Source organism: Triturus cristatus, chromosome 1_1 (assembly GCF_964204655.1).
Source record: "Triturus cristatus chromosome 1_1, aTriCri1.1, whole genome shotgun sequence".
NCBI classification, from domain to species: Eukaryota; Metazoa; Chordata; class Amphibia; order Caudata; family Salamandridae; genus Triturus; species Triturus cristatus.
Genome location: NC_140579.1, coordinates 562,598,843 through 562,624,069, shown reverse-complemented (window position 1 = coordinate 562,624,069; position 25,227 = coordinate 562,598,843). Strand labels below are relative to the sequence as shown.

Here is a 25,227-nt window from a genome sequence, read left to right as displayed (position 1 = left end):
ACCCCACTCTCGATAACAGTTGTATTTTCAGCGCTCCCCTGAGTATCTAAAACATCGCCACCATGAATAGCCCGCATTGCAGCCTCCTCCTGGCATTTCTTTTTGTTGGCTCTCAGTTTAAACATTGCCGGTACAGCCTGAGTCGCGGTTTTAAGTCCCCCAGGACCGACAGCCGCTGATAACCAGTCCGAAGCCCCCGATACAGAAGCTGAGGGTGATCGATTATGCCTCTGAACATCTTCAGCGCCGCGCGGTGTTTTATTATGCAGGGCAGCAGTGGCGAGTCGCGTTTTGACTGGAGTCCCGGTCAAAGGTGCAGCCGCCTTTGGTCTCACTGAACGGGGTGCCGCTTTGGATGCCATAGCCTGTGCTCGGCGCCCGAGCACCCGAAGACAGCAACTGTTAGAAGCCAGGTGAAACAGCCGGTGAGGGGGGTCAGATAATAGTAAGATCCGCCAAAGCATCAGGGTTTTTGTTTTTGTTTCGTTCCCCCTAAGCAGATCTGAAGTGGTCACAGCATCTTTAGCAGAGTCGAGGAGAGGAGCAGCCCGTTCAAACGGCCATCAGCGTGGCCGCCATCTTGCTTCCATGCAAAAGCATGCAGGCTGAGTCTTCACGCTAAAAATCTACATTTATAAAAGCCTGTGATGGTTTTGAAGAGATAGCTCTGTGGTGTAAGCGATTTGTATGTATATGTATTGATGCATAGCCATGAGTGTCTTTGTTTGTGGTAGAATACCTTATCTTGCGCCCAAGATAATAGCCTTGTTTGTTTGTTCACTGCGAGTTTAAAAGTGTGATGTAGTAAGTGTGCTTCCTACAGATGTTGCGAGGCCTCACTTCTCCTCTTGGCCCAACAATTCATTTGACTGTTATCCTGAATCTCTTTCCAGATTAGTGCGTTTAGAGTATTCGGAGGGCCCATTCTTAGAGATGACAGGTACCTGAGGAGGGCGCTTTGCTGTGCTTGTCCTTTCTCGTGGAACGCAAATTCTTACTGGATTTGTGCAGGTGATGTATATATAGTGGGAGATGGAATAGCAGACAGCAGACTTTATTCTGGGAATTGTTCAGAAATAGATTTAGCATTCCCGGGAAGTCAACTGATCCGTAAGACAGTGTTGGGATAAGTTTTGCTTTGATTGCTGTCAGAGTTGGTTTCCATGCTGGCGTAGGAAATTTGGTGTGTACTTTTTTGAAAGGCAGCAATCAGTGAAGCAAGGTAAGGTTTTAGTGAGTTTAGATGGAGCCTGGGAGAGATGCGCGCGTGCAGCCAAACCCCAAGGTATTTATAGCTGTTACTCCTTTCTACTGTGCTACTTCCCAGGTACCATTTGCCCTTCTTTTTGCGGCCATTCCCGAAGATGACTATTTTAGTTTTGTCGTAGTTAATTGTCATCCAGTTTGTTGTGCAGTAAAGTGCTATCGTAAGTTTTGTAGGCCAATGGGAGTTAAATTCATGGGAAATATATCGTCTGCATATTGAAATGACGTCAACGGATATTGTCCCAGTTTTGGGGGCTGTGAGTATGTCTCATCCAAAAAAAGCTACCAAAGATCCAGAAAACCGCCGCAAGACTGGTCCTCAACCTGCCAAGACACTGCCACATCTCCCAGCACCTGCGCACACTCCACTGGCTCCCCATCGAGACTAGAATCACTTTCAAGATCCTCACCCACGCAGACAAAGCCCTCCACAACACCGGACCAGCATACTTGAATGGCTGACTCAAATTCCATGCACCTCAAAGGACCCTGCGATCAGCCCAGCTCTCCTACGCCGTGGTCCCCCGTGCCAGAAAGACCAGATCAGGAGGATGCTCCTTCTCCTTCCTCTCGGCCAGAGCCTGGAACGCCCTACCACTCCACCTCAGACAGACAACATCACTCTCCATCTTCATGAGAAACCTCAAAAAATGGATCTTCGATAGACACCCCCTCCTTGATGGACTGGAACCTGCACTTCCCCTCCTCCCCAGCGCCTTGAGACCATTACGGGTGAGTAGTCGCGCTTAACAAACACGTGATTGATTGATCCAAGACTGTGCTCAGATCTGAGATGGACAGATTGAACAATGTTAGAGCAGGGACATGGCCTTGTTTTAGGCCTTGTCTTGTCGGAATTGTTGAAGTCAGGCCCTTATTTGTGCCCAGGCTAATCTTTGCCCACGTTTCAGAATACAATAGCTGTAGAGCTCACAGGAGGTTGGCTGATGCCAATTTATGCCACAGCAAATTCCTGTTAACATGATCAAAGGCGTTTGAAAAATCAATAAAGCACATGTAGAGTAGTTGTTTTTTCTGAGTGTGTTTCTATATTAGGGTACAAAGGGTGACTAGGTGGTCTGTTGTGCTCAAGCAAATATGAAAACCTGTTTGATGGCAAGGGAGCCATCCCGATTCCTCCACCCAGTTTTCCAATTACTGCAGTAGGATGCCGGCGAAGATCTTTGCATCAGTGTCTAATAATGCAATCAAGCGATACCTGTCTGGTGCTGAATAAGGGCCTTTTTTGTAGATTGGGTGGAGGATTGACCCTCGCCAAGACTCTGGTATGGAAGGCTACTTCCTCAGACTCCAGTAATGCTCAGAGGCATAACAAAACAAAAATGACTTTATCTACAATACACAGAACCAGGTAAACTGACTTACTGTCGTCTGGCAACACAAGGCTTGACTGGCCCACGAAATTCTCTTCCCATGTCAGCTTCCTACTGTTTGTCAGACCCTGTCAAATGTTTTCATATGGTAGTGATTATTTTGCTGTACATACTCAATGCTATCCTACGCCCAGATCCCCGGTAGTAGGATCTATAATTTTATGTTCGACAATGGTTTAATATTGCTGAAGTTGCACATTTTCCCGGCCATACAGAACGGTCTACTATGCGTAAGGAATTGGCCCAGGGGTAACCACCTCTCGCCCTGTATTTCCTTGAACATTTGGAGGGCACTGGAATAGTACAGGTTTAGTACATATAGCAGCAGGCCTATTCTATCTATGCCCCATAGAATTACAGTAGATCAGCATCTGTAAGATGGATTTGGATAATCAGATATCTAAAGGTCATGTTTTCCCATATTATTAGGGTCAGGCCATTAGACTGCCTCTTCAAGTGGGGCAAAAGGGTGGAGCGTAACAGGCAAAACAAAATGCATCATTTGGGACACTGGGTCTTTGATGTACAGGAGTATATCACCTGAATAAATGACAAACATATGACGGTACCCCGCAACCACCACCCCATGTGCTAACTTGAGGTGGGCGAGCCTCTGAAAGCTCCAGCCAGGCTTGAGCCTGTTGCCTGGCTCTGGCTCAGCTCAAGGTCTTGTTGGAACCTTGAGCCTATCATGTGGCTTCTACCTCCCTCTACCCGGAATGTGGCATTATGGCCAGAGCTGCTGACTATGGAGCTCGGGCACCAGGTTCAAGTCTCGGTTAAATCAACATCATGTGATTCTGGGCTAACAATTTTTCTCACCATGCCCATGAACAATGAATGTGACCTTGTGTAATGTAACTGGTGCTCATGTAAGTGCGCTATATTTGAAAACCTGCAGAAGATTGCACTAAGAGGTGAAAACAAAGCCCAAACATATGGAAAGAGAAATAAATACTAATTTACTGGCTGATTTTTACAGAGTGAAATGAGAAAACCTGGATAAATCACGGCTTCCCTGCTTAAATTGGGGGATCTTAGGCAAATATTGTATTTCACCAAAATTATTTTTTCAGCATTATTTCGTATGGAAGCATTTTCAAATATGTGAGGGCAGACTACCAGTTGCACAAAACTCTCTCTTTTAATAAATATCAGTGTAGTCCTGTAATGTGCCCAATTAATTTCAAAGCTTCCGCATGTTAAAGAAATACATTTTTTTTTTACTTTGAAGAGACTTTATCATATTTTACGTGGCTTATTGTATGATTTACATTACACATATTTTCAGAACTTGGCTCGTGCATGGGCTCTAAGATCCGAGCCAGACCCTTGGCTCAGCTGTGGCTCGGCTCTCCTTATTAATTTATTGGCTCTCCCACCTCTAGTGCTAACTGGTAGATCCGGAAGTGGCACGCCTAGGTTTCCATGACCATTGCAACCAGAACAGGCGAGAGGGAGCATCCCTTCCTTGCACCCCATTCAATACCAATTTCATTGAGTCGATCTGGACTGTCATCACCCTAGCTGTAGGAAATGAAAATAGTAATCTGATCCAACCTAGCATTTGAGGGCCCATTTCAATCTTTTCCAGTACTGTATTGGGATATGTCCACCCTAGAATGTCAAATGCTTTCTCCATATCTAGCGCAGCAAATGCAGCATTTGGAAGGTAATGAGGCACCAGGATATGAAATAGCCTGTTTTTGGGAGAGGTGTTATACGCTGGAATAAATCAACTCTGGTCTGATTGGATCAGCTTGGAAAACACTGGAAGAAGTCTGTTCAAGAATACTTTAGCAAGTATCTTGTAATCAAGATTCAGTAATGAAAAGGGTCTGAATGAAGCTCTCTCAAGTTTGACCGTGCCCGATATGGGCAGTATCACTATAATGGCTTCGCTCGTGGTGTCTGAGGAGGTTACCATAGATTTTCTGTGATTCTATAGATCTAGGAGTTTGGGGCAAAGTTTGGAGACAAATTTATCAATTATATAATTCCAGCAGTGCATCCAACCAAGGTGTTCTGTTTCTGCCCATAAGTTGGATGTCTCCTTATGTTGACGCTCATTATAGGTGCTCTAGTCTAGTACTTCAGCTCAGCCCTTTTGTAATGTTACTAACTCACCTGATTCCACATCATGAATCAGTGTTGTACTCAGGAGCAGAGGCTGCGTGTAGTACTCTGTGAATGTCATTTATCTCTGCCTGGGAATTCACAATTGAAGACTACACAGCCTTGATATTCGGAGCGCTGACATTTAAAAGCACTGGCCGTGGGTTTCTGAGCAGAGTTTTGGGCACCAGCACTGATTCTATTTCAAATGATGTACTGTTTGTATGCATTCACTCTTGATCACTACTTTGACTGCCTTTTACACTGTTCATTTATCACCCATGGATTTGTCAATCTCAGTAAAATAGTGCTCTATTGCATCCTCAATGGTGCCACAGGATGCTGGGTTTAGCAGAGAGGTTGTCGATAGTGACAAAGTAGGTATCAGTGTGATGTGACTGTTCCAATTTTTGGACATCAGCAGGGGATTATGATCCAGGATTTTCCTCCATGGGTACTCTATTGATAGTACCCTATGATTCCAATTCTGCAACTAATCTTTGAATGCTATTGCATTCAAAGCGCTAGCAGCGGTATTCAGCAGCAGGTACGATCTGTCCAGGCTTATGTCAGCCTCACAGTTCTGGACTTATATCCAGCAACTAGTCTGCTATGTTGTGTGAAAATCAACTGACTAAGCATTAGGAGCATAGACATACACCAACGTTAATAGTATTCCATCTTCAAGACACCGGACTATTAAATACCTCCATTCCTGGACTGTAATCTCCTTGTGTATTTCCAGTGGAACACCCGTCTTAATCACACAAGTGTACCATGTGCATCCAAGGAGAATCCTGTCGCTGTCATTTTTAGGTCTCGCGAACCAAAGGCTCGAAGAGACATTTTATAACTGGGCTTTTCAAAGTGCTGCCGTGGCCTAAAGCTACAGTGCACGTGAACGTGCACGCGCGCAGCGCCATGTGTCTTTCCTCCGTAGCGATCGTAATCACGATCACTTTCACTTTCGCGGGCTCCTCTGTTGCTGGTTTGTTGTTGTTCAACTAAGCTGTTTACACCGAAGGCATCACCCCCGTTCTGTGCTACTTTAGCAGTCAAGCGCTTTTAAAACCTCTAGGATTTTTCTTTTGCCATTTTATGCAACTGCTTTTTATTATTGCTAGGATTTCACGCAAAGCCACGTTGTGCTAGGTTAGTAGATCTGCCTCTGCATGTAAACGCTGTTTCCGCCCTGATATGCCCCCACTGCATTAACATTAAGAGGGGGCTTGCTGCTATGCAATACAGAGCCAGACATTTTGCTTCAAATTATCAGCGCAAAACCTCTCTTTTGTTTGACAATTGGTGTTTGTTCTGCTTTGTGTCGCGCTAGAGTACTCCTAAAAGAATAGTCAATCTGAGCCTACCATTATGGGGTTTCAAAGTTTGGAGCCAACGTCGGTTTGCCAAATTGAGGAGTTTTGCCCACAATACACGTTTTGCTCTGCAGTGATGAGACAGCACGTCACGTCAGCTGCACGGCTCGAGCCAACAACAGGCAGTCTCTCCTCACGACTGCAACAGCCAAGTTGCGATAGGAGTGGCGCTGCTTACGAGCCCTGAGACAGCCGTGCACGTGCACATCGCCTGTCCGGGCGCATGCCATCTCCTGTCCTGTCAGAACCTCTCGATCTCAGATGAGATTGCTGCACAGAAATCCATAGAAAACCAAGTTTCTCAAGCCCAGCAAATACCAATCCCCGAGCCTCCATACTCTCTCTCAAAATTTAACTTGACTTTGCGGCTTACTTGTAGTTTGCAAATGCATATAGGAATTACTAGGACGGCCCTAACAAATCTTTATCTATAATGCACTTTTTGAAACTCTTACCATGAGGCAGCTGGCACTGTGATCGGCTAAATGACTGTGTACAGAAATTCTGGGAACAGACCTATTGTTTAGCTTCCATTTCTGTGTCACTTCAAAATTGGTAGTATTTCTGCTTTCACTTTTTTTCTAACAAGACGGATGGCAACAAGAAATAATGCCTCTTAGGGTCCAACTACAAATCTCCACAAGCCTGAAGAGACAAAGTGTGAGTGTATGCCACATGCTTGGCCATGATGTGGTGGAGTACACAATGACCACCGTCCCTGAGAGAAATGAGTGGTGAAGGCAATGGCCATTCCTGAAGTTTCACCTAACTATGAATACTGTACTTTTAGAGAATATGCAGTGTGGCACCCTAGATGCATTTTTTAGGCTTGTTTTGATGCAGATTGGAGTCTTAGGACTCAACTACCAGAAACCGTCAGAGTGACTTTATAATCCCGCCGGGATTCCAGCACCCCCCTCTCCTAATACAACGAAGAACGAATGTGTATTTTACGTTCCTTCGCTATGCCGTACTTTATAATCATTTTTCAAAGGGAGCGATTCGTGTCCGTTGGTAGCGCCTATTACCGCAGCGCTACAAAACCGAATACAGGAGCTGCTGGTTTACACAGAAAACAAGATATTGATATTTCACCCATGTGTTTTCTTCGTGTGAGTTGTATAAAGTAGGCCCCTGTGGCATTAAATGGGTCTTGCACAGCTTGTCTGGTCTGCCATCGTGTGCGATCTCTTAGTCTTCGTAGTTGGGCTTGTTCGATTCACTGGCCCTATACCTTCATCCCACCCCTCCCAGTTTATACTTTAAACATGAGCATATTTCCACTTCAGTGCACAACATATAATTCCACATCATGCCACATACTATGCCACAGAATTTCACTCCCTACAACATAATTCCACTCTGTGTCACATAATGCCTCTTCCCTTTCGCGCCACATAATTCAGCTCAACATATTTCCACTCAACTCAACACAATTCCTTGCCATGCGACACAATTGCACATCACATAAATCCATGCCACATAATTCTACTATATGCCACACACTTTCACTCCACACCACATAATTCCACACCACGTCACATAATTCCACTCCACATCACTTAATCCCACTCCACACAATTGCACTCCATGTCACACAGTGGCACTCCTCACAATTCCATGTCTCAAAATTTCACTCCATGGCACACAATTGCACGCCATACAATTTCACACCACACAATTCCATGCCACACAATTCCATGCAAAATAATTCTGCGCCACTTAAATCCAATCCATGGCATGTAATGCCATGCCACACAATTCAACTCAACATAATTCGGCTCCATGCCACATAATTCCACGGCACGTAATTCCACTCAACACCACACAATTCATTACCATGTCACATAATTCCACTCCATGCTATATGATTTCCACTCCACTCAGTGACACTCCATGTCACCCAATTGCACTCCACATCACACAATTGCATTTCACGCCACACAATTCCACGTTGAACAATTCCACTCCAGTCAACACAATTACACTCCGTGCAACACAATTCTGCACCACACAATTCAACTCCATGCCACCTAATTGCACTCCACCCTCATATTTCCAATCCAAGCCACATAATTCCACTCCATGTCGCATAGTTCCAATCCTCTCAATGCCGCACAATACCATGCAAAACAATTCCATGCAACACAATTCTTCTCCACATAATTTCACGCCACCTAATTCTACTCTACACCACATAATTCCACTAGTCAACACCCCACAATTCCATGCCACACAATTCAACTCCATGCCACATAAATTCGCAACATCACATGACTCAACATCATGCTACATAACTCCACTCCATGAGACATAATTCCACTCATACCACATAATTCCACATTGTACCACACTGTACCACCGAAATTTAATCTCCCCAAACCAACATAATTTCACACCACACAATTCCACACCACACAATTCCATGCCAGACCATTCCATGTCACATCTCATAATTCTACTCCACGGAGCATAATTCCACTCCTTGCCACCTAATTCTATGCCACACCACTTGAATTCAAACCATGTCACATAATTCCACTTCACGCCACTGAATTCCTCTCCACACAATTGCACACCACGTCACATAATTGTAGTTCACGCCACACAGTAACATGTCTATCTCAGTGAATGCAAAATAATTCCACTCCACATAATTCCATGCCACATAAAGTGTTCTCCACTTCTCATAAATCCACACCACATTATTCCATTCCATGGCACACAATTCCATGCCACATAATTCCATACCACACCCCATAATTCCACACCACATCACATAATTCCACTCCATCCCCATACTTCCTCTCCGCAGAATTGCACTCCATGTCACACAATTGCATACCACGCCACACAATTCCATGTCTCACAATTTCCCTCAACACCCCACAATTCTAGGCCACACCACACAAATCCACACCAATTAATTCCATGCCATACCACATAATTCCACTCCATGGCACGTAATTCCATGCCACATAATTCCACTCCACTATTAATGAATCCACTCAATAACATAATTCCACTAAACGGCAAATAATTCTACTCCACCACATAATTTCATTCCATGCCACATATTTCCACTCCATTCCATGACACATACTTCCATTCCTCTCAACACAATTCCATGCCACACAATTCCATGCCACACAATTCCACTCCACACAATTCCACACCACACCATATAATCCTACTCCACGCCATGCCAACTAATTCCACACCACATCCCTTAATTCCACACCATGCCACATAATTTAACTCCAGGTAACATAATTCATTTCCATACAATTGCAGTCTATGCCACACCACGCCAATCAATTCCACATCTCACAATTCAGCTCCATGCCACACAGTTCCAAGCCACTCAACATACTTTCATCCCACATAATTTCACCCCACACATCATAATTTCACTCTGCATATTTCCACTCTACTTGACACCACGTAATTCTACTCCCCTCTACATTTGCAGAACAAGCATTTGCAATGCAATAGGTCTCGCATTTACGCAAGTTTGAGCTATTCACATTACAAATAACAATGCCTTTTATTTTTGTTTTCTTTTTTAAAATTAAAATAAAAGGCAGTGTCATTTACAATGCCAATAGCTTAAACTCGTGTAAATGCGAGACCTATTGCATTGCAAATGCTTGTTTACCTTCCAACAATTTCTTACTTTGAGATTTCGGATTGGACCAAATAAGTTTCTTGGGCGAAGGCAATCTGGATCCCCTTTCTGCTCAAGCATGCCAAAACCTTGCCCCTCGGCTGCTGATGCTATGCTATGGATATTCCACAATATGAGCTTATATGACAGTTGGCAGGGCTTGACTTCAGTTCAACTGTGTTCTCCATCTCTCGAGAACTGTTAAACCTATCCCTTCCACTGGTCACTTTCTAAAGCCAACCCTCAACGTTCGAAGCAATTGCAAGTCTCCTCATCAATGACGTTGGGTGTCCATACTCCTTTCCAGTTTTCCACTGTGGTACCTACCCAAACATGTCCCAATATACAAACTTCAGTGTCCATTCTAAACCTGCAAGTTATGGCAAATGCAACAGGCAATTACATTACGGCGATCTTCTGAGTCATTGCTTGCTGCCAATAATGATTTGCGCTGCCAAGCGAGCCCCCCCTAATTCGGGTAGCAGTAGGTGGTCTCTTCACAGACAACTCACTATGCAGTGGTGTGTTGAACAAGAGCAGTCCTGTGCCTTTGTACATTACAATTACTATGAGATTGAGACATTCTCATCAGCCATTCTCTCCAGCAGGGTAATCTCTGGTAAACATGGTAGGTGGTAAACATGAATAAAGACCTTATAAACAGCAAAGCATATAGGGTACTGTTTGATAGGCAGCAATCACAATAACCTAGTGCAGAAGTGCAGAGTCTCACTTCAGGTGACATCTTCAGACATCACCAGGCCACAAGGGCTCTTTCAATGCCTGCCGATGGCTAAGGACCACCCCTTGCATCCCTGTGAGTCCTGTCCATCAAAACACTGGGCTCTCTCTGTGATCACTTAAAATGGAGGTCTGTCACCTGTCTTTCAGACAAAAATGTCAGGCATCTGCTAACAATATACTGAACTACTTTCACCACCAGAAATGATTGCTTAATTCCATATTAAGCCCACGTGTAGTGCACTGTACTTGTGCTGAACTTGAACTACGACCCATGCAAACATTGTATAGCTCATTCAAGGCATGGTCAGACTTGGGTCAGAACTGTCCATTTCTTTCTAAAGTGTGCTTTAATAAATGCTAATGTGTCTTATGTGGCTATGCTGAAATTCTGGCATGGGCCGACTGTGTTCCTTGGGCTCTTCTGATGCAGAGGAAAAACTTAATAACGATTTATATTTAAAAAAGAAATCAGTGCAAACTTTTACATGCGATATCAGCTCTTCGCCGGGAGACAGTGTGACCTTAGTGAGCTGATATCACATGTAGACCCGGCCCTGAAAAATAAGTGCCGGTGCTAAGCACCGGCACAAATTAAGCACTGGTGCAAAGCAAGTTTTTCTGTAATGAGAGTTCAAAAGACAAGAACTTCCCAGCTATATTCGGTAGCCACAAAATCCCCATAGGCTGCCCCAAAACTGCAACTACTCAAAAACCTTCAAGATATGTCCACAATTTTCTCAGAATTCATATACCCACAACATTTCAGTATGCATTTCATTCAACAACCTTCAAAATCAGTTACATTAATTAAAGTAGAAAGACAACACTGGAATTACTATATGGACAGGGACACAATAAAGGCTATAAAAACAGCTCAAAGGTGCATAACCAGTTTAAAGCACTAACTTTCTCAACACTGATCAACACTCTCCAACTGGCCGATAAAGGCTATAAAAACAGCTCCAAGGTGCATAACCAGTTTAAAACACAGTTTAAAACACTAACCTGGTGAACACTGAACAACACTCCCCAACTGGCCTTAGAGGGAAAAGCAAAGCACTTTTTTTCTAGCAGAAAAGCTACCTAAATATATTATCACTTTAACCTTTGAGTGTGTTTCCGCATGCCCCTTATGTCCTTACTCATATCTCCATTGACTGTAATTCAATGTCCCTCAACAGTGAGTCTTTCAGTGTTCTAGTCCTTGGAGTCTCTTAATGAACTGCCAGGGCTTCTGCTCTTCTTGTGGTTTCAGTGCCAAGGACCTAGTGGCTCTCTCTAATTCTCATATTTTTCCATTGGGCGGCTGAACCATTGTTGGTAAAATGCTTTACAAGAACTCTATTAGAAAACCATTTCCAGATCCCTCAAAGATTCCTGAAACTCAAATTTTGCTACTGCTACAGAAATGTTGGTCAAAAATATTTACTTTTGCATGCTCAAGTGGTTGCGAAAGAGGACCCATTCGTTTGTCTAATACAATTTAAACGTTTTTAACAGTGGAGACTTTCTCCTGTAATTGAGCCCACGTTTTCTTCAAGTTTGCCAACAGTTTGTTTCATAGCAGTGGTTCTCTCTGTAATAGCAGTTGTTTCTGGAGGTTCAACAGACATAACGTCCAGAGGTGTATCTACCTTGCCGTGACCATCCCCCATACTAACCACAGGCCCTGCTGCTCTGTTATCATGGAACTGAAATGACATTTCTAAGAATATAAAGTCCTTAAATAACAAATGGATCTTATTTTATGTTCAAATCTGGGGTAGGATAGTCAGGAGACTGCACAGTTATGTTGTATGTTGTTTATTATTTTCAAGTACATGTGCGCAAAAAGCTTTGACAGTGAGTGTCTCATCATGCACTTCAGCCCAACACCTCTGCATTTTCTTCAGAAAGAAGCTCCTGGTGAAATAATCTATCTTTACAAGACTTATGGAAGCTCAGCATCCCAGGGCCACTTCGGAAACAAAGCAATTGATGCTCAGCCCGCAGGGATTTACATGGCAAATTTTGTGTCGAGGAAAATGTGAATTTTCTCAGGAATTCTACAATCTCCTTAATAAAAAGTCCTAAAAACTCTAAAGTGAACTTCTGGGTTTGTATCCCTCACCCAAAGGTAAGAGGATTCCTTCTTAAATGTTAAAAGGTACACATCCTAGTATCATCAGCAAATGCGACATTGTATGACATAGCATTTAATCAGAATACACTATACAAAACCAGTAGTCCAATCCATACAATACAGCCAAATTATCCTATGAAATAAATCCATTCTATCTCATAAAGTACGGTTTTTAGCCAAAAGCCAAGCCAAAAACTACCTTATCCTCAAAATACAATCAGCAGGTCCCACAGAATGCAAAAACTGTTTCTATTTTTCAGTCCAGAGCGCACAATCTTATCCATCTTCCTTAAATTTCAATAGAGGATGAATGCGGAAATCAGAGGTATGTAGTTAAGATCTCCAATATGAAAAGGAGCAAGAATGATTAATCAGTGGAGAGATAGAAGAGGTCAGCTGTGGTTAGCTAAAGGATGTAAATATTGGAGAGATTGTTGCCTGGGTGAGATGGTGGTATGGGATCACTATGTGAAGGATGGAGAGCGTGAGGGGTGAGCAAGGGGTGAAAAACTGTTGATGAAGGAGTGGCAAATACCAAAAACCTATACTATTCCATCATATCCAGACTCTAAGACTTTCCGTATAAGTAAATACATAAATATGTGCAGGAGCACAAAGTTTTTATAGTTCAAATCTATTTATTGAGTTTTACAAATATAAAGTATTTATTGGCCGGTGGCATTCTTCAAACTTTCAAACCAAATCAAGCAATCCCCCTATCCCAAGGAGCCTATGAGTGTCGCTGGTGAGGAGGTGTGTTTCTTGTATGAGACATATGTCGGCCCAGGAGTGTTCCAGTTAGGAGAGGATGGCACGCCTTTTAGTGGGGTTGTTTAGGCCTTTCTCGTTGAGGGAGATAATCTTAAGTTCTGTTGTCATTTGGATAGGTTTGGGATATGATAAAACGGTTGCCTGCATATAAAACAGTGAGTTGGGGGCATTTCTTCTGGCGGGGGTTCCTCATAGAAGGGACCTCTAGGGCAAGGCTCACTTGTGTAAGATTAAGAGAGTGGAGGTCTCGGGAGAAGAAGGAAATTAAACAACCCCTTGCAAAATAAACAAACAAATTCAAAAACATTACAAACAGTATCAAAGTCCAGGGCGGAATGCCCTATAGGTAGAGAGACGTAAGGACGGTTATAGAGGCCAGTACCTCCAACCCCTCCCGAGCCCAGGCCCACCCCCCCCAACATATAAGAGGAGAGGGGAAAGGAGAAAGAGCGAAGATAAGATAGAAATAAGCAGACATAGCAAGCTTCACTTCGATGGTGAGTCTGCAGCATCATTGGTTAGTGACTCCAGGACCGCCCAACGCTCCCTGACCTCCATCTCAGGGCAAATCCCAGAGGGTGACCACTTGACAGTACTTCACTTGTAAGCACTGCGGCATCCACCATCTCCCTGCGTTGACTGAGAGCCATCTGGAGAGTCCACCTTGATGTCCAGGAGCTTGCATGCCTCCTCCAAGGACCTGAGTTGACAAAGTTCCCCCTGAAACCAGAAGATCAGTTGAAATGGGTGCCCCCACGAGTAAGGCACCCCAATGGATCAGAGGTGAGTAGTGACCGTACGGAAGGCCTTGCACTTCAAAAGAGTAGATGCAGCCAGGTCTTGGTACAGAGTCGGCATGGCCGACAGAATGGCCCTGGAATTGCAGCAGCTGCTTGCCTCGTGCCATCCGGAGGATGCGTTCTTTCAGTGGGAATTCATGAACGCATGTCAGTATGTCCACAGGGCATGCACGAGGGGGTCTTCTGCGGCCCACTTGATGAGTGCGATCTAGTTTGATCTCAAATTCTGCCAGCTCATCAAGGATTGTACGAAAGACGTCGGCCACGAATGTAGCAATGTCAGTGCCCTTTGCTCCAGATGGAATGCCACTAATACGGCTATTGTTGTCGCGAGACCAGTTCTCCAAGTACTCCGTGTGGGCCTGCAGGTCCGGGTGCTGGTTATAGAGGTGAAGGGCTTCCTGCTGGAGTTGTTCCATCTCCTCCTCCCAGTCCACCCCATGATCCTCCAGCGTAGATACCCTGTCTCCAAGGGCATCTATATCTCAACAGACTTCCCGGAGATCAGCCGACTGCTTCTTTTTCATGGATTTGAGGTCTTCCCATAAGGATGTAAAAAGGGGCTCGATGAAGGAGAGATTAAACAGGGCCTCTGGCTCGTCCTGCTAAGCCATGTCCACCGTGCCAGACAGACAGGGGTCATTAGCAACATGTCCTTCACAGACCGGTCCTTCTTCCCCTTCCCTGTAGCCATTATGCTGGAGGCCACACAGTCAGATTGGCAGAGGTGATGTAGAGGTCTTTATATGTCTAAGAATAGGGCCCTATATCCAGGTCCTTGGGTGGGGGGAGGATCTCGCTAGTGACCAGGCCCAGGGGTCCACTATCCACTGCATTCTATATATCCAGCAGAGCCCCCACAGCAGAAGATGAGGGCGGTGCTCACCGAAGCAGGTGCAGGTCGTCAAGGGGGGAATGCTTTGAGCTGTGAAATCCCTGCTCCTGTTGTAGTGGCATAGTGCCAGGTTCGGGGGTGAGCGTCTATATTGCAGAATCCAAGTGCCTCAGGGGTCTCACGCAAAGCAGACTCCAGCATCAGCGCTTCCCCAGGCCCATATTCCAATAGAGGTACTCCCAATCTCCAGCCCGCACCCAACAGTGTATGGCGGGCGGGAGCAGGAAGTCTCGAGGAGCGCTGTATGGTGGCAAAATGAGGGCTCTTATCTGGCTTCCAAAAGGAGTCGTAGGCAGCAGCTCCCGCTGTGGCATCCAACTGCTGGACAGCAATGACATCAGTTTGTCTGGAGCACTCCACGGCATCGAGAGGTGTATTAAGCTGGTGCTTCACCCGCATTGCAGGCCTCGTGACAGCCGGGCGTGGCCCAGTCTCGAGCCAGTCTCGAGCCTGGTAGATTTAGGAGGAGGCGGGGCCTCCATGGATAGCCACGTGTCCTGGCATAACCCACAATATTCAGAACCAGCGGCGGGAGCCCCAGGTACGCCTAGCAGCCCAGACTGGGTGCGCTCCATTCCACTAGGGGAAAGGATGTGGTCCATCGGCTAGACTGCCGACTTTGGTGCTGGAAACCAGGGTTCGAGCCTCGGGGTCGTGTCCACATCCTGTGATTCTGGGCAAATCAATTAATCTCCCCGTACCTGAATGTGTAACGTAACCGGTGCTCATGTAAAACACTCCAATACCTTTGGGTTGAGTTTGAGCTATATTAAATCTGCACAAAAAAAAACTATGCAGTTCCGGCCACTCCGAACCCCTCTCAGTTTCCGCAGCCCGGCACAGGAGCGTCCGGGCCCATGGCTCCCAGCACTCCCCTTTGGGCGACAGTGCGTCTCGGGGCACAGTCCCGTCACGTAGGCTCTGAACCGCACCACTGCACTCCCAGCACATTCCTCCGGAGTCAGGAACGCTCCACAGCAGCGTCAGGCCCGATCGCGCCACCATTCGCTCATCCTTGCACCGTCAGGTCTCGGGGCCTCTCCTAGACGCACTCCAGGGTGCGCCAGGACCACTGCTGCTCAGCTCACTCCCCCATGCTAGCTTCCAGGTGCTTTGTGGTGAGTGGGTCCAGGGCCTCAGACGGAGAGACAGAGAAACACTCCTCAGCAGCCCGCCATCTTGGCCATGCCCCAGCCCAAAGTTTTCAGGAGCTCACCACCTATACTGCTGAATGCTAAGATTGACAGATAACAGGGCTGCTTAGTATTGAATCCACCTCATGCCTCTCTCTTCCACCCCCCTATACCTCAAGCTTATTTGTCTCATTCATACAAGTTCTTTTTCATACCTGCTTTCTCCCTTTGTTGCAGCTTTCCTATATTTCGTTTCATCTTTCCTTCTCCCTTTCCAGCCAAACTCCTTCTTACTCCAGTTCGAAGTCTGATAATACAAAACAAGGCTCAGTCCCCAGAAAATTAGTGCAGGAGCCCTCCACCTGCAACCACCATTGCTAACTAAGCGTTAGCTGCAGAGCATGTAGTCCTCAAGCTGTTGTCTTTCTTGACCTATTTGGCCAATGAAACAAACATTATCCTTGGAGAGGAACCTGGGTATCAGTAGATGAGCTAATATCTAAGGCTGTTGCGTATCAGGGCCTTGATTTTCAAATCCAGGGCTCTCTCTCTTTAAATGACAACAATCACATTTAAATATTGACTCATACTTCCGCAACGTCATGTCTTATTCTGTAATTTGAATTCCTTCTACAACTGCACTCTCCCACAAGTCAACAGGCCAGAGCACTATGTTGCCAAGTAGGGTGTGGACATCTTAAAAGCCTCATTAGACCAGTGGGCAACAGAAAACCAGACGCTCGCAGACAGAGCAACGAATAACGCAAGGTTCCAGTGAACTACAAAATAAATCCTAAAGGGGTAATACTAAGAAAATACTCAATTTGGGGATTTCACCATGGATCTGATCTTTGTCAGGTCTCTTTCTACATGTCATAAAGTAAAATTACACTTCCTATCTCTACGGTTTTTTAAAAAGTTGAACGGTATGTCTCTTTTAGGCTCTTCACTATTACAGTATGCAGCAATGTCTTCTTTGAGGTGTTTATTTCGGTGTTTAGGAAGTTGCTGCCGAAATTGCATGCTAGTGTTCCTTACCTGAGGGAGGTTTCCGACTAAAACTATTATGTACATGTTTGAGTTTGGTAGGGGCTACAACTATGGAGCTTTCAGACACTGCAAAGGCCAAAGGTTATTTTACTATGTTGTCTGTTTCTTTCCTCGTTTCTCTTCTCAGTTGACATTTTTTTGGGGAAAAGCCATTACGTTTAGCATCAGATACAAAAAAAGTGAGCGTGTTTTGAATAAGAAAGGAGACAGTGAAATTTGATCCAGTCTGCTCGACAATCCTTAGTAACGTGGGAGGGTTGAGATTATCATATAGTAGGTAATTATCCTAATTAATTGTCAGACAGTCTGCGCCGTGCCGAGTACAGCGCGGCAGAGAGTGTAAAGGGGGGGCCGCTCGGCCCTCCCGCCCACATGGTGGTGCGGCTCGGCGCCCCCCCCTCCCCCGGCCTCTCGGTGATGGGGGTGCGTCGCGGGTCGATGACGGGCGCGGCACGCCCCCACCTTCGATAGGCTGATGCCTCCCCCGTGACCCGGAGGCAGCTTTACAGCTTCCGGGGCAGGGGGGCGGGTTGGTCGGGGGGCGGGCCGGCTGGGCCGGCGACCCCTGGTGCAGCTGCACCTTAAAAGGCCCGGGGAGCGAGCTGGGCGCCCTCTTGCCCCTGGCTCGCTCCCCACATCCCCCTTGTGCCCCACGCTCAGGGCGTGTTAATTTTCTTTCTTATTTCCTCTGCAGGTTTGGCGATCGGCGGACTCGTGAAACGAGCGGGGGAGAGCAGAGGCTGCATTGTGGGAAATCGACGAGGGAGATCCCTGTGCATCGGACACGGAGGTCGCGTCGGGCTCATCATTCCCTCGGGAGGTTTTTTGGATCTTTCTCATCTGTTCCCGATAGATCGCCGGATTATCTTCACGGAGCGCCGCCATCAGCTACGAGGGCATAGCGTGCAGAGCGAAGATCTTGGCAGCGTGTGTCTGTGCCATCAGGTGTCTCCCCGCCTTCGTGGGTGTGACCGGGAGAGCGTCGAGTGCTTCCAAGCAGATCGGTAAGGTGGGGAGGGGTAGCTGGTGCCGGTCGAGCGGCGAGATAGGCTGCAGGGTGATCGACGGCCCGCCTGGTTCAGGGTTTGGTCTGTTTCACGGGTTGGGCCAGGTTGATTTTCCCTGGTGGGGGGCGAAGCAGGATCCAGCAGGGCAGCCACTGGAGGGGAGACCAAATAGGAAATGCTCTATTTTTTAATTGTTTGAAGCCGGTTTTGATTGATTTCTCCCGATCATTGCTCATTTAATTTTCCCAGGGTGGGGGCGAAGCAGGACTCAGCAGGGCAGCTACTGGAGGGGAGACCAAATAGAAAGGGCTTGTGTTAAACAGTTTAAATACGGTTTTTGAAGGAATTTAATGAGATTGGTGCGAATTGTGGGTCAGGATAAGGGTTTCTGGTTGCTGCAAGTTTATTCCAGGCACTGGGATTGATTCCACAAAGTGTTTTCCAGGCTATTAATATTTGTTTTCTCGTAGGAAGCTTGACTCTGGTGCTTCTTTCCGGTGGCAGACAACTGATCACGGGCGCAGAACACAGCAACGGGCTGAGGACACACGGGTCATCGGTGGTAAGGGGAGTGAGGCGGGCCTGCACTTCATTGCTTCTGGGGGGCCGCAGGGCTTGAGACCTTCCTACGAGGGGTTGGCGCTCGCCCACACGCTAAGACTAGCTTGGTGTGTTTGCGGTCACAGTTGCATGGTGCTTACGGCCATCTTCACATCCTCCATCTGAAAGAAGGTACAATTGCCTGTGTTCGGCTAGGATTAAATTGCATTGCGTATTGTGGAATATGCCGGGGGCACGAGTTAATAAGAGTGCCCGCATGGAGCAAATGATGCAGGCGATGATGCGCAGGATGACGGCGATTGATAGGCGCTTGGGTAAGGTGGATGAGTTAGGTAGAAGTGTGGCAGAAATTAATCAGAGGTTGGACGGGCCTCCTGGTCCACAAGGCAGGCCAAGACGGATAGTCAACCCACCACAGCCTAGAGGTGATTTTGTCACCCCTCCTAAGAGGGGCAAGTCCAAGAAAACTGCAAGCACAACGCCCAAGAATACAGAGGGGGAGGGAATGCCAGGGGGAGTGCCTAAGGATGCTCCCGTGATGCCCCCAATGGCACCGGCGGGGCCAGCTCCTCTTACGCCAGCATTGCCAGTTGCCCCACTCGGGGGCATTGTCCCTGCCATCCCCATGAACATTGCCCCTGTCGGGGTCCCAACCCCCCCGAATGATGTTGTCCCGGTGGAATTGGCATCCCAGATAGCCGCCGTTTTACCCTGGTTACAGTTAGGGGGGGGTGTTGCCATCCTCTCAAGATCATTCAGCAGAACCCTTGAAACTGGTTGAGATGATTAAGTTGGCCAGGGCGGGGGGGGGGCACCATTGGCACCAATTACTCCCCTAACAGGTTCCCCCAGCGAGCAGACGGCAAAGAAGGATGGTGCTACGTCGCAAGGCATTGACAAGGGTAAGGAGGTGGCTTTGCCATTACTTAAGGATGGTGCTATGCCCTCAAGGAAGGAGAATTTGGTGCAGCATGTGTCTCAGGCTGTGAAAGAGATGATCTGGGCGGGCAAATATATCAACATATTCTCCTTGCTGCTCGATAATAGGGAACTTGAATGTGCCAAGTCACAAAAGGAATGGATGTTGCCCAGTGAATGGAGAACAGAGTTAGTTAAGTTCAGAGTTGAGGAGATATTTGTTAACTGGATGAGGGCCTTTTCCGTGTTTAGTGCCATTACAGCTGAAAGGTCGCCCAATTTACAAGCTAAAATGGCCTGCTACCAGAGCAGGATTGCCATGTGGAGCGAGACACAAGTGGAGAATGGGTGGAATGAATATGACATTTCATTCAGGAAAGCTAAAGAATTCAATCCCTCTTTAGAATGGGATGTGGTGGATTCCTTGTCATGGTACAATCAGATATCTGGGGGGGCAGCAGCGATGGGGGCGACTGGTGCACAGAAAATATACCCGGCCAAGCCGCAACAGCCCTTTCGGCATGCGCAAGGAAGTGAGGTACCAGGATGGGGTAAGGGTTGGGGAGATAAAAAGGGCGTATGTTGGGATTTCAACAAACGGTCCTGCACTAGGGCAGCGGGCACATGTAAGTTCAAACACGCCTGTTCCTTGTGTGGGCACCCCTCACACCCCGAGACTGCCTGCAGATTTAAGGGTGGCAACCAGGGCGCCAGGGGGAGAAGGAAACCGGAATAGACAGGAAGAGGGTTTAGTGTCACACACTCCCATTGATGTCATGGCAATGATTCCCTGGCTGAGCAGATACCCAGATCACGCAGCGGCTAAATTACTTCAGGAGGGATTTTCTTGGGGTTTCAGGATACCGGCAGGAGGGTACACAGGTAAGACTGAGTGCAGGGACCAACTGTCTGTAAAGTATAACCCCGGGGTAGTGGCTGCAAAAATTGAAAAAGAATTACGCCTGGGTAGGATAGCAGGACCATTTGATGAGGTGCCACTGCCCAACTTTGTTTGTTCCCCACTTGGTGTTGTCCCTAAAAAAGAGAAAGGCGAATATAGACTCATTCATAATCTCTCAGCCCCAAGGGGGGCATCCTTGAATGATGCCATAGATGAGAATGTCTGCAGTGTAAAATATGCCTCTTTTGACCAAGCGGTGGTGTTGCTTAGGGGCCTGGGTTCAGGGGCATTGATGGCCAAGTCTGACATAGAGTCTGCATTTCGTCTTCTCCCTGTACATCAGGGGGATCACCAACTTTTGGGGTTCAAGTTTGATGGGAAGTATTACATGGACAAATGCATGCCCATGGGTTGTTCGATCTCGTGTGCCTATTTCGAGACATTCAGTTCCTTCTTGGAATGGGTAATGAGGCAGGCAACCGGGCATCAGCAGGTCATGCACTACTTGGATGACTTTCTCTTCCTGGGCGCGGCTGGGTCTCAGGAGTGTGCGCGTGCATTGCAGGAATTTTGCGTGCTCATGCGGGCTCTTGGGGTCCCGCTTGCGCCGGGGAAGATAGTGGGGCCAGCTACTTGCTTAGAATTTCTGGGCATTGAAATAGACTCTGTGGAGGGTTGTTTCAGGCTCCCAAAGGAGAAGGTGTCAAAATTCAAGGCGGCACTACGCGCGTGCCTGGCCAAAGAGAAGGTCTCTTTACAACAGCTTCAGGAAACAGTGGGCCAGTTGAATTTCGCGTTGAGGGTGATACCAATGGCTCACCCCTTTTCTCGCTCAATTGCGCAGGCTATGAAGGGTCTGCGAGAAAAACACCACCGCACTAGACTGTCGCTTGAGGTACGCCAGGACATGCAGATATGGATGGCATTCCTGGAGGACTTCAACGGCAGGGTTGTGTGGTCCGGCCCCCCCACTACTTCAGCAGAGTTAGGTTTATGGACTGACGCTGCTGGGTGTGTTGGGTTTGGTGCCATCCTTGGAAACAAGTGGGTCACCCACAGGTGGCCGGACAAATGGGTGTACAGTGAGTTGACAACCACCATTGGTTTTCTGGAGCTGTTCCCCATATGGGTTGCATTAATGGTATGGCCAGAACTTCTGCGTAACAAATCAGTGATATTCTGGTCAGACAACATGACGGTGGTGGAGTGTATCAATCAGCAAGCGGCACGCTGTAGGTTCATACTCCGCCTCTTGAAGGAAATTGTGTTGAGATGCTTGAAATTGAATGTTATATTCAGGGCAAAACATGTACCAGGTGTCCTTAATAATGCAGCTGATGCACTCTCTCGCCAAAAAATGCAGGTATTCAGGGAACATCTTCCATCAGCAGAGCCAACACCGACACACTTCCCGTCAGCGCTCTGGCAGATTGGTGCCCCAAATTGCAGGACCTCGTGGCTGCTAGCTTAGCCCCCAAGACAAGGACAGCGTATGAAGGGGCGTTTGGTTCATATTGCACTTTCTTGGGGCGAGACTGGGAATCTAAATGGGCTCTAGAGAACAGTTTTACAGACTATCTGGGTAAATTGCATCAGGAGGGTCGCTCAGTGGCAATAGCTAACAGGCATAGGGCAGCTGTCTCCTTCTACGCACAGGCAAAGGGAGTAAAAGACCCCACTAACAGCTTTGTGGTGCAGAAGGGTTTGAGGGGTTGGCGCCGCTTGCAGGGCAGCACGACTGACATTAGGAAACCAATAGGCTTGGGGAGGCTGACGGCATTATTGCCTGCATTACATGACGTCTGTAGTTCAGACTGGGAGATACAATTGTTTAAAGCAGCTTTCACATTAGCCTTTTATGGAGCTTTGAGGCTGAGCGAGTTGGTTGCAGCCTCCAAGGCAGATAGGCAGGGGGGTATCCAATTCCTGAACACAACAATACATTGAGACATATTGTGGGTGACAATTTTGAGATCGAAAACTGATCAGGAGGCGCGGGGGGAGACTGTGGTACTGCACAGGGCTAGGGCCAATCCTTGCTGCCCGGTACACCATGTGGAGACTTTCATCAGGCAGAGAGGTGGTTTGTTGTGTGGGTCGCTCTTATTACACGCTGACAGCACCCCTTTAACCAAATACCAGTTCAGAAGAGTCATGGAGTTGACTATTACCAGAGTGGGCCTTGACCCGAAGGAATTTGGCACACACTCCTTTAGGATAGGCGCAGCCACTGAGGCAATCACAAGGGGTCTGCATGTGAATAGTGTTAAAAGAATTGGGAGATGGTCACCCAGTTCCAATTGCTACAAACGGTATGTGTGGGTACACATGTTGTAAAGTACCTAGAGCTTTCTGACGTTGGGTTGTTTTTTCTGGTTTTGCAGCTTCTTCGCTCTGTGACGCAGGCGGAGAACTCGTTTTGGGTCATCATCAAGATTTATCGGCGAATCATCGCGGCATGAACAGTCAGGAACACAGGACGCGGTGAGGCAGGGTTTGGATTGTTGGTCATTCATATGCTAATCATGTCTTTTTTACAGGCAAGGGTGGAAGGGAGCTAGAGCACAAAGGTTTGTCCATCTCCTTCTTTGGGAGGGGGGGTCTCTGCCTCAGTCAGTTTCGGGGATTCTTTGCAGAGTTGGTCGCCCAACATGCAGCACCACCGGTGGTGGTGATTCTTCATCTGGGGGGGAATGATCTTGCTAGACTGGGTAGGAGGGTCCTCCTGGAAGAGATCATCTCAGCAGCGGGTTGGGTAAAGAGGGTTTGCCCTGACTGCACTGTAGTATGGTCCCAGCTGATACCGCGGCTGCAGTGGCGTAGGGATGATTCCGTCAGGGCATTGAATCACTCGGTAAAGAGGATCAATACCAAGTTAGAAAAACTTTTCCGAACCACGCACTTACAGACCATCCCACATGGGACTATTTGGGGAGATGAATTGTACTTACAGGATGGGGTCCATTTGACTGAGGCAGGGAATACATTTTGGTGTGATAATATCCTAGCTTGGTTGAAGGGATTTGTGAGGTAGGGATGACCTGCAGGCAGGAGTTGTGGGGTGGCCAGATCGTCGGGAAACAATGCTGGCCTGTGGCGGTAAGGTCAAGATCAGTGAGCAGCAATTTAAGGTCCTGGGGGGGCGTCACCATCCACGGATGGGGCGGCCCAGGGGGAGGGGCCACTGGTCCCTCCTAGAACTTCAGGGGCAGGAATATCCGCTAGCTGCTAAAAATGCGGGGGAGGGAGTCACGCTTTCCTTAGGCTGGTAGCCACCCCGCACATACATCATGACGTCAGCAAATGACGTAGAGTGTAAGGGCCCTCCTTGTTGGTTAAATGGAGTTCACGATGCTGACGGGGTAGGCGGTCCCCTGTCGCGCATGCGCACCTGTGAGTAAGGGCGTGGTTAGTAGGACTTGACACCGGTTAGCGACCTTGCCGTCCGGCCAGAAATGTTAGAATGCAAAATTCAGGCAGGATGTTAGATTCAGATAGGAAACACGCTGTATTAGACGTTTGTTAAGGTTAGCCTTTGATATTTGTCTTCAATACTGTAAATCTAATGTCATGAATTTTGCGTTTTCTTAACATAATTGATGTAATGTTGATATTCATCCTTTATTGTTTTGTATAATAAATACGGCCGGGGGGTCCCTGACCCCCTGCCTTCCAAAGACAACTTGCCTATGTCAATCCTTCAAGGTGGTGTGGAAAGCTGGGAGGGGAGGGTAGCCAGTCACGGACCATGTGTAAAGGGGGGGCCGCTCGGCCGTCCCGCCCACATGGCGGTGCGGCACCCCCCCTCCCCCGGCCTCTCGGTGATGGGGGTGCGTCTCGGGTTGATGACGCGCGCGGCGCGCCCCCACCTCCGATAGGCTGATGCCTCCCCCGTGACCCGGAGGCAGCTTTACAGTTTCCGGGGCAGGGGGGCGGGTCGGTCGGGGGGCGGGCCGGCTGGGCCGGCGACCCCTGGTGCAGCTGCACCTTAAAAAGCCCAGGGAGCGAGCTGGGCGCCCTCTTGCCCTGGCTCGCTCCCCGCATCCCCCGTGTGCCCCACGCTCGGGGCGTGTTAATTTTCCCCACCCACCAGCCCTAAAAAACAAGCTACTGAACAATGCTAGTCAGGGGTACTATGTAAGTTTGACTTAGGCCTTTTTTCCCGTTTTTGAGCTAAGATTGGTTGTGATCAAGTATGGATGTTGTGTGTACTTAGGCCTTTTTCCCGTTATATAGCTGTGATTATGTTGTCATTAAAAGGGTAATATTGTGTGTACTTAGGCCTTTTTCCCATTAGTACAGCATGCTTTGTATTACTATGGTCTGGTTTTAGCTGAGTGTAGTTGTGCTTTAGCGAGTTCTTTTTCGTTTTTTCCCTAGGTTCGTCGTCGTATTTATTAGGGTTGGTCAGGCGGTAAGGTCAAGATCGGTGAGCAGCAATTTAAGGTCCTAGGGGGGGCGTCACCATCCACGGAGGGGGCGGCCTAGGGGGAGGGGCCACTGGTCC

At 47.5% G+C, this 25,227-nt stretch overlaps 1 protein-coding gene and 1 long non-coding RNA gene across 3 annotated transcripts in view; one reads left to right on the top strand and one right to left on the bottom strand.

Moving 5' to 3' along the window:
* The window catches only part of NAV1 (neuron navigator 1), a 2,160,095-nt gene that overhangs the window by 2,027,717 nt on the left and 107,151 nt on the right, over positions 1 to 25,227 (bottom strand). The gene's annotated exons all lie outside the window — the stretch shown is intronic.
* The window catches only part of LOC146870631 (uncharacterized), a 33,994-nt gene continuing 31,782 nt past the window's right edge, over positions 23,016 to 25,227 (top strand). The window contains exon 1 of the long non-coding RNA XR_014959423.1: positions 23,016 to 23,204. This is a non-coding gene — a long non-coding RNA (uncharacterized LOC146870631). The remainder of the gene's footprint in view (positions 23,205 to 25,227) is intronic.